The sequence below is a fragment of the Lipotes vexillifer genome, unplaced genomic scaffold, assembly GCF_000442215.2.
Source record: "Lipotes vexillifer unplaced genomic scaffold, Lipotes_vexillifer_v1.1 scaffold3096, whole genome shotgun sequence".
Lineage (NCBI taxonomy): Eukaryota > Metazoa > Chordata > Mammalia > Artiodactyla > Lipotidae > Lipotes > Lipotes vexillifer.
Genome location: NW_006784057.1, coordinates 15,551 through 28,937, shown reverse-complemented (window position 1 = coordinate 28,937; position 13,387 = coordinate 15,551). Strand labels below are relative to the sequence as shown.

Genomic DNA, 13,387 nt, shown 5'->3' with positions numbered 1-13,387 from the left:
GTATACAGTCAGCAACTGGTGGGCGATCTCCGCGTGCACGGCCGATGGGAAACGCACAGTAAGGGTGCTGGTGGAGATACGGTTAAGGCACCACCCACACTACTGATTTCGCCTGTGCCTCAGGCTTCCTCCTCACTGAGACCTGCCTTCACCCCCACACCCCGACTTCCCCGCCAGACCACCCCTTAGGCCGTCCACAACCTCCCACCCTATACACTGAGGCCACCCTGGACATCACCACCCCTACCCTCTGGTTTCCCTCAGGTTGGTTTACCCCACCACCAGCCCGTCAGCCCAGACCACCCTTGGCCCATAATCTCCAGCCGCCTTCTACACTTCAGGCCCCACCGCCTGCAGCCCCTCCCCACAAACCACCTCCAGCCCAGTCCCTGGCCGCCCGGCCCACTGGGGCTCCTGCAAAAGGATACCACTGTAGCGCCTGCGGACCCGGACCTCCGGCCCCGGGTGCCGCGTTTCTACGTGGCCCTGCTGCACGGGCTGACCACTGGATCTGCACAAGGCCACCGGCTGCACCACCTGCCTCTCCAGCGACGCCAGGGGTGCCAGGGTCTCCAGGGTGGCCAGGATCGACTGGGTCACCGGGGTCACCCCGGGCACCAGATGCTGCTCCCACTGCAACGGCCGCGGCACCTGAGCCTTCGTCTGCTGCCCTCATGGCTCCTTCACCATGTGCCTCAGGCTCCATCTAGAACCGCTTCCACGCTCCCTACGAGCTGGGGAAGTACAAAATGGTCGCTCACAAAACTCAACCCCCTCGTGCCCCACGCAACTCGGGATCCCCAGAGCACCGGCGCAGGCAGGCCCCTGGTAATGCCTCCTGACTCGTGATTGGTTCCCACCGACAGAGCCTGCAGGCTCTCCAGCCAATGGTGGCCCCCTTAAGAAGCTCCACACCGCAGAGCGCTGTGTAACCCCAATGAGCCTGCGCAGTCACCCGCATCTTCTGGTCCCTCTGACCCTCCTACCTCGGGCGAGGGCTCCCCGTAAGCGGCTTAGCCAGGAGGCCTCCAGGTGACGCTCCTCCCCTTAGTGTGGCCGGAGCTCCCCAGTGCGCATGTGCAAGCCGAGCCCCGCCCCACCTCCTAAGGCCTTTGGGCACGTCAGTTTCCCTGCATGTAAGGCGAGCCCCGTGCACTTCGAAGTCTGTGTCAGTGCCAGCCTGGCCACCTTCACATGTGACCAGCCTGCTGAGCGCACGTCCCTGTCATCGAGTTCTGGAAGGGAGTCGGGCACCTCTGGGCCAGGCCCGGCCAGCCCTCTGGCCTCCCACACGTAGCGCGAGTCTGCATGTGTGTGCGTGTGCACGAGTGCGTGTGTCGGGGCCCGGCCCTGTGGGGATGAGGCCAGGGATGCGGAGCAGGCCGTGCCTGCCCGACTGGGGAGGGAAGCGGGGAGCTGCTGCTGGGCCCGCTGGGGACGGCGTGGGGCCGGGCCGCCAGGGGCTCCAAGGCTCCGGGGGCACAGACTGCAGCGACTTCAGGCTGCTGGCTTGGCCCGGGCCGGCCAGGTGCATGGGGGAGACCGGCTGGACGCAAGGGCTGTGGCGGGGCAGGGTGGAGTGGGCGCCACCCCAGGACCACCCCCAGTCTCCTGGCCCTTTGCTGGCACAGCCCTCATGGGCCTTCCCTCCCCCAGGAACAAAGTTTTGCGGCTCTCCGGGGGCCTGGAGGTTCCGAGGGCCCTCAACTGGGAGGTGACCCTGTGTCTGCTGGCCTGCTGGGTGCTGGTCTACTTCTGTGTCTGGAAGGGGGTCAACAGGAAACGTACAGCCGGGGTGATGGCAGCGCTGGGGGCAGCACTGCCTGGGGGGCTGTGGGTGTCTGCCAGCGACCACTGCTGCCACGGGAGGAGACTGCACCAGGGCCAGAGCCCGAGGAGGGGCAGGGAAGTCAACAGGAAAGGTACAGCCGGGGTGACGGCAGGCCTGAGGGCAGCACTGCCTGGGGGGCTGTGGGTGTCTGCCAGCGACCACTGCTGCCACGGGAGGAGACTGCAGCAGGGCCAGAGCCCGAGGAGGGGCAGGGACTTCAGTCCGGGCCACTTGATCCCCACCCCCTGGCTGGAGAGTCCTCCCCACCCTGCGCCCCCAGGCCTGGCAGCCTTCTGTCCCGAGTGGAGGTGTAGAGGCCCCGGCAGCGGCTTCCCCTTCCCTGGGGAGGGGGCATCCCTGGCTCGCCGTCCCTCCCTTCCAGTTTCTCTGGGTTCTGGCTCTGCGTCAGCTTTTGACCTTCTCGGTCGGTCTCTCTCACCTGTCTATCTGCCTTCGGGGACCCAGCGGGGAGTGTGGACCCATCCCTCCCTCAGTGTCTCCCTGTCAGGTTGTGGGGACAACGGTGTGAACAGACACACAATAAGACAGCGTGCCGATGGTTGCTGCCAGACTCCCACCCCACTGCCTGGCAGTGGTGGAACCCCCTGTCTCTGCACCCCTGCCCACCCAGGGCCTTGTGTGTGTGCACGTTTGTGTGCGCACGCGTTTGTGGGTGCACACGTGCACAGGAACACGTGGGTCGGTGCTGTGCACACACGGCAAGGCCGTGGTGGATGGGAACCCGAGGCTGTTCTCCTGTCAGCAGCATTCCCTTGCCTTAAGTGCGAACTCGACTGAGGCGGTCATTAAAAAGGGGTCGGGGACTCAGAGGCATCTGAGCTGTGCCTTAAAGGAAGAGCGAAGTTTAGATAAATGGCGAGGGTGGGAGACCAGTCAGTGCCTTGACTTTTCTAACGTCTTTATTGCGGACACTTCACATGTACGCAAAAGGAGAGAGGATAGTGTTTTTAAAAATCCACCTACCTGTCACCCAGCTTCAACACTTGTCAACGTTTCACTAGTTTATTTTGAAAATAAGGAAGGACTTAGGGGTGGGAGTAGTGAAAATAATATCATCTCTTGAAGAGATAAAAGAAGAGGCACCCCTCGAAGCTTGTCCAAATAAAGGGGTGCCTGTGCACCCCTCTCGTAAGGGTATCACATGGCCCTGAAGCACAGGGCCCGCGTAGGGTTGCAACGGGATGTGGTCGGCGACAAGCGGCTACTGGTGGTTTGGTCGCTGTCTCTCTGACTTTCACGTCAGTTCTCTCTCCACATACACTGAAGCTAGCGATCACCCCACCTTCACTTTGATCAACCTGGAGTCGCCATCCGGGTTCCCTGCAAGGACCTCATGATGGCACCCGCTCCTGCCCCTCCAGGCTCTGCCCTTTCCTAGGTCTGAGGGCGCAGGCCAGAGAGCAAGTAGGGCTGGACACGAGGGAAAATTACCCACATGGTTCCTGCCCTCCACGATCTGCCACTCCCATTGAGGAGTGCCCCTCTGGTGGCTCTGAGGGCCCCTCTGTGGCAGGAGGAGGGGTCATCGTCTAGGAACGATGAGGGAGGTGGTAGGAGACATGAATTGAGGGGAGTAGGCAAGGTTGGGGTTTGGTGAGGAAGGTTTTGGGGGTTTAAACTATGAGGAAGTGTATTGTTGACTGAACACAAAGGCTAGAGGGAGGTGATGATGGTCGTGGTTGAGTTTTCCAATGAAGGGTCATCAAGGACCCAGACCCTTTCCTTCCTGACCCTTTTAAACGGCATGTGGGTGTTCCTAGGCTTGGTGCTGGGTGAATGACTCCTTCCTGTGAAAGAAGAGCTCGTCACCATTGCATATTTTTCAAATAATTTGTTTTATTTTAGTCTTTTAAATAAGGTGCTCAACTCCCCAGCCTCATTTGTGAGCTCTTTCGTGCCTTATGCTTTGTCGTATCCCCAGTGCCATGTGCAGTGCCTGGTACCCACAAGGTGCTCATTCCCTCATTCAAGAATTATTTGCTGCTAAGTGCTAGGATGCAGGGATCCAGGGCACTTTGGCCAGCCTATGGGGTGGACGTGGGGTCAGCAAACACTTTCTTGAGCTCATAATGCCGGACCTGAGTCCCTGAATGTCGGAGGCTCAGCAGGATATTGAAGGCTTCCCTTCCATTAGCAGCCAGAGTCTGAAGCTGTTCCTATGCCAGAGCTCACCGGGGGCCCCGTGGCGGGGGGGGGGGGGGGGGGGGTCGGCGTCCAATTAGTGCTGACTGAACACCTGTCATGTGCCTGGTGCCGGGGCGGCAGGTTAATCACAGTTCTTGCCTTCAAGGAGCCTCTCGGCCAGTCAGGGAGAGAGCAAAGCACTTCAGCCCTAGGTAATGAGTGAGCGCACGGGCACTCCCCAAGGCCACCAGGAGTGAGCGGCCCTTGAACCCACGGCACCATGAGGAGGGGCCAGCTGGCCCAGAGGCTGGAAGCGGGGTAGGTCGGGAAACGCGGCGGAGAGGAGGGCGCGCAGGAGGAGGGCGGAGTGGGTTACAGCCCCTGGGCTGGCTCTGCCTTTGCCCCCTTGCCTTTACCTCATTTTGGACTTGGGAGCTCGCTCCTTGTACTTCTAGCTCTTTGGCCGGAGAAGTGTCTGACCGTGCTCCAGAGGCTGGGTGTCATCGTCCGTGAAGGGGCCGTGAAACGTTCACTGACCCCCCAGGGCTGCTCCATCTCGGAAAGCGTCAGGGTTTGTTCCACGTGTGACGGCGGGAAAGGGGGTGGTAAGGTCCAGGCGCCCGCAGAACCACAGCGCGGCCCTCGGGAGGAGGCGTGGGGCTGCGAGGGCTGCACGGACGTGACCGACTGGGCTCTGGCTCGTGGAGCCCCTCTTCCCCCTCCCCTTGCACTGGACCGCCGGCCTCGTCTGGTCGTGGCTCTCCAGGAGTCTCTTGAGGGCCCCCTCGACTTCCTTGTCCCTCAGACTATAGGTCATAGGGTAGAGCACGGGAGTGACATTGGTGTAGATTAAGGACACAGTTTTGTCCTGTTCTGGGGCGTAGCGTGACTTGGGGCGAATGTAGGTGAATATTGTGCAGCCGTAGTGCAGAAGGGGGACCAGCAGGTGCCCAGCACAGGCGGAGAAGGCCTTGCTCCTGCCCTCAGCCACGTGGACTCTGAGGACGGCAGCGATAACGAGCCCGCGGGAGAGCAGGGGCAGCAGGAAGGGAACCAACAGGATGAGCAGGCAGACGAGGGAGCAGGTTGAGCAGGAAGGGAACCAACAGGATGAGCAGGCAGACGAGGAAGACCGCGACCTCACTGGCCTGCGTGCGTCCGCGCAGGCCAGGAGTAGCACAGTGGGGATGTCACAGGAGAAATGACTGATCTCATGAGACTGACCAGAGGGGAAGAGAGATATCAGTGTGGTGAGGGTGAAGGAGAGCGCAAGTCCGCTGACTCACGCCAGAGCCAGCGTCTGCAGACACAGGGTCCTGGCTATGATGAGCGTGTAATGCAGGGGCTTGCAGACGGCCACAAAGCGGTCGCAGGCCGTCGCAGCCACGAGGAAACACTCTGCCCTGCCCAGGGCGCTGAAGAGATGCATTTGCAGGGCTCAGCCCAGGAAGGGCATCCGCTGGCTCCCAGACGGGAAACTGGCCAGCATGCTGGGGACGATGACCCATATATAGCCGATTTCAATGGTGGACAGGTTGCGAAGGAGGAAACATGCGGAGTCAAAGAGGGTGATGAGCGCAAGAGTCGTGTGCCTTGCTAGGGTGACAAGGTGCATGATTAGAAACAGTCCAAACAGGGAGATTTGTAATTCAGCCAGGTCCCCAAAGCCCAAGGCAGTGAATTCAGAGCTCAAGGTGTGCTGCTTATGCAGTGGGGCCATCCTGTGTTCTCCTCTGTCGAGCTCCTGGGCCGGAAAAGGCAGCTTTCTAGCAGTTCTCTAAGTCATGGGAGACCCTGGAGCCCTTTCCACAGATGGCCATTGTCCCCATTCTGTGAGCTGTTTGAATTCTGCCTTCTGTTCAGTGAGAGCGGCGGAGTGCTCGCTCTGATGGTGACGTCACTTTAGTTCACCTGTTATTACAGAAATGCGCCGAGATGAGTGAAGTTGTCTTTAACAGACCCTAACGAAAGTCCCCCTTCTGACTACGTTTTGAAGAGCTGCCTCAGGGTAGGGGTTGGGTGCTGAGCGTGATGTTACTTAGGTTGGAACAGAGACTGGGCCGGCGGGGTCATTGACGCCGTGGGGAATTCCCGTGGGACGGAAGGTCCGGCGAGTTGGCCTTAAGGACACTTTGACTTTGCGCGTTGGCTATGTTGTCCCTCCCTCGCCACCGACCCTCCCCACCAAACTCCCAGGATTCCTGCCGCCTCCCCTGTTTCAGCTCCGCCGAGTCGCAGGGAGACCCCGGCTTACGTGTCGCCCCGCTCTAGACACCTCTTCTGAGCCCTGGGCCGAGTCAGGCAGATTCTCCCTCTGGCTACCCCGAAAGCCTGTGGGCTCCATGATGGCAAGAATGATTTCTTATTTAGGGTCTCAAACAGTGGCTGGCGCATATTAGCGTTATTGGTGAGGATTTGTTGACTAAAAGTCTGTTGCTCGTTTCTGCATCCTCGGCTGTTAGGGCAGAGTCAGACACTGGGTAGGCACCCAACACGTACGCTTGAGTTAACGGTTAAGTGAAAGCAGGGAACCTTTGACGTACTGGGGATGCTGAGGTCATGGTCGTCCAGGGTGGGAGGAAGCAGGACAGAAGTAGGACATAGTCGGCACCTTCCCAGACTCTGGGGGACACGTCTGCTTCTCTCTTCCCCGGTAGGACCAAAGATACAAGTAGGAGGCCTCATGCTTAGGCTTCGATTCCTTCCTGTGCATCCCTTTCTCACAGCAGAGGAGAGGAAAAGATTGCTAAAGAGTCTAGAGATCTAACACATCGAGACTCAACAGGGGTGACCTGTTGAGGTCACTGAGATGGGCTCTCTTTCTTTTCAGCGCCTCGTGGAAATGGAGTTGTCACCTCAAGGACAGGAGCTCACTTAGGTACCATTTGGACCGGGGCCAAAGTGTGAGACTCGAAGTGTGTTCACTGAAACCTGAAAACCCATTCTGCTGATGGTTTTGCTTGGCCCAGACGGTTTGTGCTTCCAGTTTTCCAGCCCCTTGCATGTTACACTGACTGTTCTTTGCGTTTTCACTGACCCAATGGGCACCTAGAGTCTCTGAGCAGCACGGGTCCCTGGAGGGCCGTTTGCCCCCTCGTTACCGCAGAGCCGATGGCCACGACGTCTTCCCCGGATGACGCCTTCCCTGCTCCCAGCCCTGCCACCAGCTGCGCCTGGAAATCACACTAAGTGCCCTGCTCTGCCAGCGGTCTGAGTGAGGCCATCCTTTGCGGGTTCTTGTTTCTCTTCCTTGGACTCGGACCCTCGGCTCTGGCTTGGCCACAGCTGATCACTTCCACTCTTTTTTCCCGTGACGGGGCTGTGGACATGTGGGGATTGCTCTGTTTCATTTGGGCCCTAAAGCTTGAAAATACTGAAAACGCAAAGATGAAAGTCAAAGACACACATGATCCAAACGGTTGAAAAGCGAGAAGTGAAAGTCAGTGTGACTTTCTCCCCCTGCTCTCCCAGAGAGTATCGCTCTCAGCCGGGAGGCTCACTTCCTTCCCTGCTTTGTCCGGTGCGTACAAACGCAAACACTTCACGCACACGCACACGCACGGACATACACACACAAACACACACTCCCACACGTGTACACAGAAACAAGCATGCACACACCTCACACACGCAAGCATAAACACGATCACACGTACGCACACATACACATTTGCACACGTGCATGGACACACACAGTCCCCACCTGCACGCATACATTAACACACACCTGCACGCATATATACACATATTCCCACACATACACGTGTATACATATAAACATTCACCGCAGTCACACATTAAAAAAGCTGAAATGGGATCATATCACACACATAAACTTACTGCCCTTAGACTGCCCTTAGTGTTTTCACCGCATAATGTGTCCGGGAGAGGTTTTCAGTCAGCACATAACTGGTTTACTTCAATCTTTTTTTTTCTTTTTTTAAAACACCTTCATTGGAGTATAATTGCTTTACAGTGGTGTGTTAGTTTCTGCTGTATAACAAAGGGAATCATGCTTCAGTCTTTTAACTGCCGCATTCTACAGTATGGATGCACTGTAATGTCATTAAGTATAATTAAATAATACAACAAACACACGGTAACAGATAAAACCTATACACAAAAGTAAATAAAACATAATTAAAATAACTGAGACTTTAATCAGTCTTTCATTACTTCGGTGTTGCAGTGGTTTCTGTTTGTTTCTTACCACACGCCACGGTCCAAAGCATAGCCCCGAGTGGAGCGCGGAGCAGCGGCCCCGCGTGAGTACGGCTCGTGCATCCTTCCTGTTCTTTTCCCGCGTGCCTGGAACGGCCCCGGAGAAGAGATCTGGTTTTGTTACCTGGGAGGCACACAGATCAGCGCGTGAAGCGGAAAACCGGGGAGAAGCCCGAGGAGGAGGAAAGCCCATCTTCGGGGAGGCAGCGGCAGCGCCGAGTGGCCTGAACCCGGTGGCACAGCTTCCCTCAGCCTGGCCGGTGGCTTTCCCGCCTGTCCGGACCACAGGGAGCGAGCCCTCGGAAGCACTGCCTGATGGCTGGAAGGAAGGGAGTGTCCTTAGAGGAGCTGCTACGTTGGCCCTAGAGGAGGGGTGGGGAAGGAGGCCGTCCCTGTGGTCCACCCCACCGAGGGGAGGCCCTTCCCTAGGTCACACAGCTGAACCCAAGCCCAAACTCAATTACTCAGGCTTTCCTTGCCAAGAAAGGAAAAAGAAAAAAGAAAAAAACAGTCTAGATCTTGACAATGTTGTTTAACTCAGATCTGCTGAAATTGCGGGCCCACTGTGCCGTCACCAGTATGCGAATGGGCCTCAGGCTGATTTTAGAGGCAGAAAATGCACAGGTTTGCTTGGGTTTGAATCAAGCCATCAGGCCTTGCTAGAGAGGAGTGCAGAGTGGGCAGTGGAGCCCGAGATTGGTGAGCTTTTAAGCCCCCCAGCCCCCAAAGCTGAGAGTCTGTCTACAAGGGGACTTAATCTGGGCCATCGGGGATTCCATTTTTAATCTGCAAAATCTGAGTCCCCAAAGTAGCTTCATTGAACGAAGCGGGGACTGAGGGTTATGGAAGCTTGAGAAAGCTACTACTCAGCTGACCCAGGCTTCTGTCTAGTACTTTCATCTCCCCGGTTCTGGTCTAGGTGTAGCCCGATGTCCAACGTGCACCGTGCCCTGCATCCTCGTCAAGCAGGACCCCAACGACGCCTGGCCTACATTCATAAAGCCAGTCTTCCCCCTGCAGCCGCTCTGGGCCTTCCTTTGGTTCACTTCCACGGCCCACAGCCCTGCTCAGAATAAACCTCCTTTCCACCACCGTCCTTTGGAGGATAGCCCTGCCCGGGCCAAAGCCTCGGAGGGCTAGCTCGGTGCTGGCCTGCAGGCGGCAGTGGGACAAGGCCCGCCCCGCAGCCTTCTGCCACACTCAGCGACCGGAAACAGGACCCCCAAGAGCCCTCTGGGTACTTAGAATTACACACAATTCCCCTTGAATCATGCCAGTCGTTTCTGCCTCTAATCATGACCCCAGAGGGGCTCCCAACAGTCCAAGGTGGGCCTCCGGCACGTTCCCGCCTTCCTCTCCCTCCCCCCTGGCCTGTTTCTCCTCTTGGCCCCAGTTCCTAATACAAAAGCTCTTCTGCCATCTAATGGAGAGAAGCACCGTGCAACTCTCCAGCGTCGATGAGTGACCTGATGTGGCGGCAGCGCGGGGCTGAGGATGTGCTGTCTTCCTCCAGCTAATGCACATGCCCACCTTAGTGCCAGCATTACCGGCACGTGGGGTCCGAAGGGAGGGGTGGCAAGTAAGAGGTTTTAAACATAAATTCAGCACTTTGGAAGAAAGGCACCTCAAAAGGGCCCTAAGTACCTGGGGCTGCCGCCTCTGCAAATTCTTAGATGTTCTAAGGCAGTGTCAGCGCAGCTGCCACACCACTCACAATCACAGACTCTGTGTGTCTCCCTCTGGTTAGATATCATAGGTTCTGAGAGGGTCTTGGCCAACACAGCACCAACCTCTGGGAACATCATTCTGCTGCGACTGGACGTTGCACTGTCTTCTACATTTGGTGGCTGTAGGGCCTGGGGTAGATATTTGTGTGCATCTTATTAACTCTTTGTACTCTTTAAATGGGTGGGTTGGCACAGAAGTAACTTAATTTCTGAGGCCCTGAATGAACCGTCTGTCCAGACCCTCTGACTCTGAGCACAGGGGAGGCTGGAGAAAGTGATTTGGACTTCAATTTCTTTCATCTGTAGCTCACAAGATCGTAAGACTTTTAGGCTTTTTCTCTAGTGTCTTTGAACGTCGGCTTGCAAGGAGAACTTTGAACTTTATTGTCTCCCCAGGAAATCCATCATGGGTTTGTATCTAGGGTATCTTGTGTGTTAAACTTTCATCATTAGAAGAGTATCTTGTGGTTGTCATTTGGTCTTCTGGCAGAACCTCTGGTGAGGTATGTTAGGCATTGGTGGCTGGAAATACTAGGAGGCAAAACTAGAATAAGGAGTAAACTTTTCCCCACGGGTACACCATGGACTTAACGAAGCTAAGCCCGATGGGTTAAGAGGTGCAAAAATCTATGAAACGCCCCAATGTTCATTGCAGCACTGTTTACAATGACCAGGTCATGGAGGCAACCTAAATGCCCATTGACAGATGAATGGATAAAGATGTGGTACATAGATACAATGGAATATTACTCAGCCATAAAAAGGAACGAAACTGAGTCATCTGTAGAGACGTGGCTGGACCTAGAGACTGTCATACAGAGTGAAGTAAGTCAGAAAGAGAAAAGCATATATCGTATATTAACGCACATATGTGGAATCTAGAAAAAATGGGACAGATGAACCGGTTTGCAGGGCAGAAATAGAGACACAGATGTAGAGCACAAACGTATGGACACCAAGGTGGGAAAGTGGCGGGGGGCGGTGATGGTCGTGGGATGAATTGGGAGATTGGGACTGACATATGTACACTAATATGTGTAAAAGGGATAACTAAGAAGAAGGTGCTCTATTAAAAACAAAATTCTGTGAAACGTTGGCTGCGTGTCTCCCCTGGTTTCCTCGGGGAAAGAGATGCCACATGGAGATGCAGTGAAATACACCGTTGGTGAGCAGCGTCCGGAGGCCCACGTTTCCTCACCAGGGGGAATTTGTCAGAGGTTCTCAGTGTGGAGTATTTGGTCTCTTTCTCCTTCCCTTTCCACTCCCTCCAGTGGGCTGTTCTGAGTCTACCTGTGTGGGGTATAGGGAATTAGCTGTATTCACAAACCAGCCTTTACCAGTGTAGAGGCTTTGCTTCCCCATCTGCTGGGACTTTTCTTGTATTTCTCAAGTGGTTCAGGACTCTGGCAGGGAAGAGGTATATGCTATTTATTGGCCCTTCCTCACTCCGCCAAATTCTCAACTTAAGTGCTAATATTTGTATTTAAGTTTCTTAGAAATTGTGCTGCCAAGGATGCAGGCATGCAGTCCTGAGTGGGGAGCCTCAGGATTCCCTTCATTTCTCAGGGAGGGAACTCCGCTCCCGCTTCCTCACCTTACGGGCAGCGGGTCGGGACACTAGGCCTCTTCGTGGAACCACGCGCTTGTATTCGGTTAGGACGTGATGATGAAGCAATCTGGTTGATTGTTTTTCCCTTAACAGTCTCTTCATGGTTGTTTTGATTTACTGAGGTATGGTTGATGTACAGTATTATATAAGTTTCAAGGTGCACAGCGTAGTGATTCACAGTTTTTAAAGGTTATAATCCATCTATAGTTATTATAAAATATTGGCTCTATTGCCTGTACTGTACAATATATCCTTGTAGCTTATTTATTTTGTGCATAGTAGTTTGTACCCCTTAATCTTCTTAGTGACAGATTGATGGGTTCTCTTTATTTTCCTGCCTTGTATTTTGGCAACCACAAAGAGTTCCACAGTTGAAATTACCTGTAGGTAGGTAAGCATCGGATTCCTAGGAACACTAGGCACCCCATGCCCCTGATTTCCTTCCATCTGCTTCCTTCCCTCGGGGGATAAGCGTCCACAGACCTTGGAGCCGGGACGGGTTGGTCTCAGCCAACCCAGATTTTGGAGTCTGTGGGAATACCTTGTCACCTAGCTTTGTTGTGGATGTCACCCTGGGTTTTTGGTTTTGCTACCGTTTCCTGTATCCCTTTCTCTTTCTCTTTTGGGGCTGGGAGTGTAGATGAGGATTTTGTGAAGATTCAAAAATGATGTTACCACCTCTGCTGCCACCTTCCCAGAATCGAGAAGCTGTATGACTTCTGGGTCAGAATAATTAATAAAGATATCTTAACATCGCTACAACAAAACACAGAAAAATTAGACGCTCTGGGCAAATCGTGACTTGACATGGATCTAAGTCCTCTGTCCATATTTCTCCTGAAACGACAAATGATGGGGGGCCGAGGGGCACAGGAGAGCAGAGCTCCTTGGGGAACTGCACCCACTGACTGAGAAGGGTCAGGGCTGGAGGTCCGGCAGCCAGAGGAGGGGGACGCAGCCTTCTGAGGAGAAGTCCACCTGATGCTGGTCGCATCTGATGATGTCAGGGCAAGAGCTGGGCACTGCCACGGAGTGGCTTTCTAAGGGGACTGTGCCCAACCGACCGACTGGCTACTGCCCTAGGATAGAAAAAGAACGTACCTGTGCTGCAGTCGTCTTGGGCTCCAGCCTCACCACCCTCCCTATCACTTGCTCCATGTGGAAGAGGACAAATCTAAAGCTAGGGAGATGAAGCATCTTAGCTTCCCCACAGTCACCCAGCCGGGAAGGGGTGGAGCTGAGTTGGGCCTCGGGTGGTCTGCCTGGCCCCAGCTCAGGTCCACCTCTCAGTCAAGGCTGGCCTCAGTTTCTGCTGTAAGCAGACTAATGCTTGACTCTTGTCTGCTTCACGTGTCTGTGTTTGGTCCCCTATTAGTCTCTAAATTTGTCCATACACCCTGGCACAGAGGAGGTATGCAGCAAATGATGGCTCTCAGTCTATTAACGCTGGTGTGTGGTCAAGGATCACAGAGGCTGCTCACGTCAGTAATGTGGTTGGCTACGCCTCTAATTAACTGTTTCCCCTGAGGTTCTCTTGCCAAGATCCTTTTGTATTTCCTAAATCTCTCTCTGCTTAACAAGGGCCAGCACAGGTGACCCCCAACCCGGACTGCAGGTCGGAAAGGTGGGATTCCTTTCCTGAGCCGCTGGGCAATGGGAGGCCGGCCACAGGCTACAAGGGAACTCAGAGGCAGAGGACTCCAGAGTCCCTGGCAAGTTTGTGCCCAGAGGGACGTCCTCTGCCCCTGTCCCAGGTGGACTTCAGAATCTGGGGACCAACTAGTCAGGAAATGTTGATAGCTATGGGAAGAGCGAAAATTTAGACTACAACCCTGGGCAGGAAGGACTCCCCTC

At 55.1% G+C, this 13,387-nt stretch overlaps 1 pseudogene; it reads right to left on the bottom strand.

Moving 5' to 3' along the window:
- Positions 1 to 4,505: 4,505 nt before the first annotated feature.
- On the bottom strand, positions 4,506 to 5,696 carry LOC103084687 (olfactory receptor 10A4-like; annotated as a pseudogene).
- Between the last annotated feature and the right edge of the window lie 7,691 nt (positions 5,697 to 13,387).